Source organism: Colobus angolensis, unplaced genomic scaffold, assembly GCF_000951035.1.
Source record: "Colobus angolensis palliatus isolate OR3802 unplaced genomic scaffold, Cang.pa_1.0 Scaffold112, whole genome shotgun sequence".
Classification (NCBI taxonomy): Eukaryota; Metazoa; Chordata; class Mammalia; order Primates; family Cercopithecidae; genus Colobus; species Colobus angolensis.
In genome coordinates, this window is record NW_012112253.1 from 1,837,806 (window position 1) to 1,845,206 (window position 7,401).

A 7,401-nucleotide genomic window follows, 5' to 3' on the forward strand; every position below is an offset into this window, starting at 1 on the left:
GTCTCTACTAAAAATACAAAAAATTAGTCTGGCGTTGTGGCAGGTGCCTGTAGTCCCAGCTATCCCAGCTACTCGGGAGGCTGAGGCAGGAGAATGGCGTGAATCCGGGAGGCGGAGCTTGCAGTGAGCCTACATCTCCCCACTGCACTCCAGCCTGGATGACAGAGCAAGACTCTGTCTCAAAAAAAAAAGAAAAAAAAGGTTATTATATACTTTATTTCAAAGATGAAATTTATGACTATACAGCAAAATTAAATTGGTATTAAAAAATAACCTAAAAATCAGGAAACAGGAGAAACACTCTAAACATTTAGTTTTGTGGTCTTGCCTAATTATTTTTCTTATCGTCAATAAGGAATAATTTAAAATGACCTTATTCCTGAGTACCTGGAGACTTCTAAGAGGTTTTTAAAACAATTTTATGTCGAAGAATCATACCAAGAAATACTTCCAAGATATATTTTTGTTGCCATCCTAGTTACTATAAACCAGAGAAAAATATTCTAACTACCCTTTTTAACGAATATGTACAAAAATGCTTCATTATAAATCTAGAATATAGGAATATGTTCAATAATTGATTTTTGCAAAAAATCTGTTATTATTTTTTTCCCTAAAGCAGGGAAAGAACTGTAGCTTCATGATCTGAGATACCAGGTAAGGAAGTCCTCCCTATTCTTTCTTAAGGGATAAGCTTTTTACATTCCTCTCTCTGGTCCCTCAGACACAGCGTCAAATAACTCCCCTATGCTCTGTGCTCTTTTGGCTCCATCCTCAGGAGCAAGTGCTGTTTCACATCTTACTCTTAAATCATTTTTGAGAAACAGACATAGCTTCCACCAAAGAGGAGCCCTCCCAAGAGAGCTTTAATAACACCAAAAGGTTTCCATGTGTGCACCCTTAAGCAAACATACGTAAATGAAATGAATCTACAGATTGATAATGAAGCCAGTTTTTATAACTGACACATGAATATCAGTCGTATTAGACAGGCCGTGTACTGTAACAAATCTCTCTTCATTTTTACCACATACATGAATAGCTGTTCCATATATTCAGAAAATATAGTATTTTTTTCTTGATTAATAAACTTCATTTTTTGGAGTAGTTTTAGGCTCACAGCAAAATTGAGTGGAAGGTAGAACTGAGTTCCCATAGACTCCCTACTCCCATACACACACAGCTTACCCCACTGTCAACATCCTGCACCAGAATATGTACTTGTTATAATCGATGACCCTACACTGACACATCACTATCACCCAGAGTCCATAGTTTACCTTAGGGTTCAATAAAATGAATTTTTCAACTTAAATCCCCCAATAAACTTAACATTACTTCTCTGGGCCATATGTTTTTCTGCATCAGTAAAATGGAATAAGAATATTTATTTGGAGCTGGGAGTGGTGTTGCACTCCCAGTGGTTGTCTCAGATTCTTGGGAGGCTGAGGAGGGAGGATTACCTAAGCCCAGGAGTTGATGCTGCAGTGAACCATCATTACACTAAAGCCTGGGCAGCAGAGTGAGACCCTGTCTCAAACAAAACGAAACAAAATAAAACAAAGACAACCAAAAGGTAATATTTATTAAGAAGGTTTTATGAGTATTGTTTGGGATACATTATGAAAAGTGCTAGCACATTATGAGTATTCACTTATGGTTAGTTAACTTTATCATTAAGATCATTATAACCAGTAGGAGCTGGCACTGCTACCCCGATCCTGTCTTTGAAGGAGTGAACCCATATGGGAGTAACAATGACTGGCTCCCCTCCCTGCCTTGAATCTGTCATTTGAGTCTACCTAGTTATAAAACGAACAGTGTTTTAAATTTTGAACCTATTCCCTGTCATGGTGGGTAGAAAATCGTCACTACACCCTTACTTATAAAACAATCGAACAGAGGAAAAGACACAATTTTGAATTCCAGCCACTCATTAATTGTGTGCCTTTAGGCAAATCACTTAAGCCTGTTAAAATTCATTTTATTCCACTGAATAAGAATACATGAAAGCACTTTATATACTTGAATGAACTATGCTCATTTACAGGGTTCTGTGCATGACACTGCATCCGTAAAATTGAGAAACCAACAAAATGAGGACAGAATGAAAAAAGGAAAGAACTTTCAGAATGTTCTTCCTTTCCTCAATGCCATACAGTTTGTGCAGTCAGCTGATTGGCTGAAGATAGTCAGTTTTGATGACTGATGCTTCCTGCTTATGTTTAGTTGGTTTAGGAAGCTCCTTAGGGATGCTGTCTTGGAGATGAGTCTGGTGGGTAGAATATCTGATGACTCTAAGGCAAATGTACTTCTTTCAGCTGGTGAATTAATTTCTCAATAGACTCAATTTGCTTTTTACTAACTGTCTGGCAATATCCCGTATTTGCAATAGCCTTTCACACACTTGCAATAAGATCTGGCTCACACGTACAACCTGTTAGCGGTGAAACACAAACATTCATCACATTCAAAATTCTCCAAACATGAGAGCAGCTGAATGTGCTTTAAGACAGTAAACATAATGATACATCTGTATTTTCCCCTTCCTCTTACAATCATTTACACAGATATATGAGAAGTAAATATGTGTTTAGAAAGTATTGGTCATCACAGATATACCTCGAGTCATCCATTCAAATGTAAACATGGTAAAATATGTACTTATACAATTTTATACTATCAAGGAGTATAGGTAGGTGAAAATTAGTGTTACCAGAAAAAAATCCAAACCAGAAAACTGAAAGTATAGAAAAATTATACTTTTTGTTTTGTCATTGATAAACCATTTTAAAATAATGTATCATGTATAGAATAAAAAAGTCCACAAATATATACATGGGAATTATACATATATGTGAATTTAATTTTGTTAAAAGGTAATTGGCATCTGCAGTTTCATGGAGCCTAAGTGAAACCCATAAAGAAATGTGTATGAAATAGGAAAGTAACAAAAGCTCCTAACATTTTAAAATTAGAAATCAGATTCAAAACCATCATGATCTATTTTAAATTTATCTCTATAACATTTCAGTTGAGACATAAAACACACTTTCTATAACATGCCTCACCATTTTATTTACAGCATAACTTCCCTTTCCCCAATCCCCAACCTATGTTCCCATCTATACCCCACCCCACCCAACTCTCACCTCTTCTATTAGCATTATTACAAATATATTTTACAAATCTTATACGAAGCTTTTCCACTCCGTCTCTTTTAAATGTAGAAAAATCTTATATATAAACCCAAATACCACAAATCTTCAGATTTACATTTTCTAAAGCAGTTAAACCTTTATAAACAATTCTCACTAAAAAGCCAAATGCGCTTTACAACATGTCATGTTACGTTACCTTGACCAGACACAGAAGTCATTTCTGTCGGATTTCTTGTCAGTGTTTGTTTTAAGTTAGAGCTTTCTGATCTTGGCTCCTGTTGTGCCAGTAATTTGAAAGGTCACCTCTCTGTTGGTACTTGGTTTATGCAATGCAGTCTGGCAATTTATAAAAGTCTTGGCAGGGCGCGGTGGCTCACACCTATAATCCCAGCACTTTGGGAGGCCGAGGCGGGCGTATCACGAGGTCAGGAAATCGAGACCATCCTGGCTAACACAGCAAACCCCATCCCCAACAAAAATACAAAAAATTAGCCAGGCGAGGTGGTGGGGGCCTATAGTCCCAGCTACTTGGGAGGCTGAGTCAGGAGAATGGTGTGAACCCGGGAGGCGGAGCTTGCAGTGAGCCGAGATCGCACCACTGCACTCCAGCCTGGGAGAAGGCGAGACTCCGTCTCAAAGAAATAAAGACATGGAACCATGACCATTGTTATACAATTTTATCCATTGCATAACAGCAATGGATGCTGTTTCTGCGCTGAACAGAAGGTGAGGGTCAGAGCAAGAAAACGGCCTACAAGGCCTCATTTACAGCGAAGTTTTGAAAAGCTGAAGAAATTCTTAGGAAAAGCATATATGCTTATTGGAATTAAATCATCTACAGAAAGTATGTTCTAAGGTGTTAGGATAAGCACCTAATTAAGCACCAGCAGGCTGAAGCAAGCAGAGAGATAATGGGAGCTACATGTTCACACCTGGCTGCTACTAAGAAGAAGCTGAAAGCAGTCTCTCTTTAGAAGTTTCAAGCATCCAGGTCTTTGAGAGGCCAAGAAGTCTGTGGCTGCTAAAAGCAAAAGGGCCAGCAGATTTTTTTAAAAAAGCGGTGTTTTTTAAAATCCAGAAAATGTCACTGTGAGCTGCAAGGTAAACCTCCGCAGCTGCTGGCCCGGGTGCCAAGCCCCTCACTGCCCTGGGCCGGCGGCTGCTCCGTGTGCAGGGCCCGCCGAGCCCGCGCCCCCGCTCGCGCCCTCCGGAACTCACACCGGCCCGCGAGCACAGCCCCGGTTCCCACCCGTGCCTCTCCCTCCATACCTCCCCGCAAACATGGGGAGGAGGCTCCAGCCTCAGCCAGCTCAGAGAGGGGCTCCCAGGGTGCCTTGACGGGCTGAAGGGCTCCTCAAGCGCCGCCGGAGTGGAAGCCCGGACCGGAGGCCAAGGAGGCGCTGAGAGTGAGGGCTGCTAACACATTGTCACCTCTCAATAGTTGGACTCGACAGATTAAATTAGCAATTACTGTGTGACTTCTCATCAAAGAGCAGATGTGAGTTACAGCATCATCATGTATGATGGTGAACAGAGATGCAGACCTGAACCAGAACTTCCACCCAACCCCCACAAACGTGTCTCCCCACTGTGTGACTAAGCCCGTTGTCTCTGGAACAACGGGTAGGAAAGTGAGTGCGATCATCAAATCAACTACAAGAAAATCAAACAAAGAATTCTGAAGAGTAGAACTGAGGTTACAACAGAAATGTATTCAATAATGTGGAAAACATGTCTATCTTTTTACAACGAAGTAATACCAGTTTTACTTGGACATATGTGGTTGAAGGAGAGGGGCTGTGGGCATCTCTACCCTCCCCTTGAATAGCAAGGTATCAGTAACTGCTCAATAGAAGAACTAGTGGTCTTTTCAGAAACATTACTGTTGGGATTAAAAAGTATGCTAGTGGATAGGAAATAATATTACCACAATAATTTCAAGATGACTTGAAAAGGCAAATGTTGAAAGCTAAATTTCATATTCATTTGAATATGAATTGATATTTACATAATGTGGAGTGAGGCAGAGCCTGCACAGAGCTGGACACCATAAGGGAAAGGACTATAGATTAACTAGATAAAATTTCACATCTCGATTTTCCAAACAAAATTTTATCCTGTTTAGTAAACAACACTTAAACACAATTTTAACATTATAAATATATCTATACATACACATGTATAAATGTGTTATTTATGCAAAAAGAAAATATTAGTTAAAACAGATCAACAGTAAAACGTGTTTTTGTAAGTAAGCGATTAACAAGGGAGGGTGATGTGTTTCTTTTCTCAAAAATATTCACTAGCCTGGGCGTGGTGGCTCACACCTATCGTCCCAGCACTTTGGGTAGCAGGAGTGCTTGAGTCCAGAAGTTTGAGACCGGCTTGGGCAACATCGTGAGACCCCCATCTCTACAAAAAAAATTAAAAAAATAGCCAGGCATGGTGGCACACACCTGTAGTCCCAGCTACTCAGGAGGCTGAAGCATGAGGATTACGTGAGCTGGAGGTCGAGGCTGCAGTGATCGATCATGCCACTGAACTCCAGCCTAGGTGACAGACCTCATCTCAAAAAACAAAAACAGTCATTAAAAAGAAAGGCACTGCCTCAAAAGAAGAAAGGCAGGGGATTTGTCATAGAGTCTAACTTTTATGAAGAGTTTACTTACTGCTGCTTTTAAAGTGTATCTTACAGTCTGTAAATTAGCAGATGTAATAATGACTTGTACTTCCCTCTTATGAGTAATTAAAGCAGCTTACTTTTGTTCAGTGCTTAAACACCTGCATTTACTGTCTGATTAGGCAACTTTCTAGAATCTGCTATCTGCAAACCCTCTTCTCATACGCAGATCTACAACCTGTGAATATAACATTCCTGATTATGTCACGACCACTCCCAGTGGGCTCTGCTGGTAGCTTGTTTTGTATAAATACAGATCCAGTGCTTTTTCCTCGTTATTCTTTTTATTGAGTGCTCTTATACATAGATGGTTGTGCAGAGATAACACACTGTCAATACAAAGATTTTCAGAATTTATTGGACAAAATGACACAAAACTTAAAAAATCATCTACACATGAAATTCAAAGAAAGCATTATTTTTCCTTACAAAATTGTGGAAAAATTAATTCAGATAGTAACATAGAACTAGTTCTAAAATTAAAATGCTAGTGTGACTGTATACAGGAGATACGGTTTGACTGTGTTCCCACCCAAATTTCATCTCGATTTTTAGCTCCCATAATTCCCACATGTTGTGGCAGGGACACAGTGGGAGGTAACTGAATCATGGAGGCGAGTCTTTCTCATGCTGTTCCCATGAGAGTGAATAAGTCTCATGAGATCTGACGGTTTTGTAAAGGGGGATTCCCCTGCACACACGCTCTCTCTTGCCTGCCACCACGTAAGATGTGACTTTGCTCCTCATTCACCTTATGCCATGATTGTGGGGACTCCCCAGCCACGTGAAACTGTGAGTCAATTAAACCTCTTTACTTTATAAATTATCCAGTCTAAACAGTCTTGGGTATGTATTGATTAGCAGTGTGAGAACAGAGTAATACAATAGGCAAAATGAAGGAGTTTATTTTAAACCTGCTTTAAATAATTTAGTGGTTAAAGTATTTAAAACCTTTTCTTCTATTCTTAGGAAAACAATGAGAAAGCTAAGCACACGTCTGACTTGTTATTCAACTAAAAATTATTTAAAAATATTTGAGTATACACTTCTGGCACCAGCCAAGACAAAGCGTGCTCACCAAGGCCTATTTCTCCTTCTGATTGAAATTAAAACTCTGGATATAAAAAGCAACTACCAAGGACTCTTAAAAGTAAACAATAACAGATGGATTGAAAGCAAAATCAAAATACCAATAGTGACCTGTAACGGGTGGGTTTAATGGCTATTCTTTTTTTTTTTTCTAACCCAGGTGTGCAAAATTTCTACTCTTTTTAGCTAGAGAACCAGGAATGTGGCCTCTGTAAGATGAAGCATATGTAGAGAAATAATCCTATTGTTTTTCTTTTTTTTCCCCCAGCCAGCCTTGCCTAGAGGCCAGCTCTGGTTCTGAAGTTTCTGTCATGATGCTAGCAGTGCACAATGCACAGAACTTCAAGAGAGACAATCTCTCTCATTATCATTTCTCTTTAAAGAAAAAAAAAAGAGGGGTACAGGCACTTGTGAGGAAAAAAAAAACACATGAAGACAAATATAAAAATACAATACTAAGAAACCAAATCT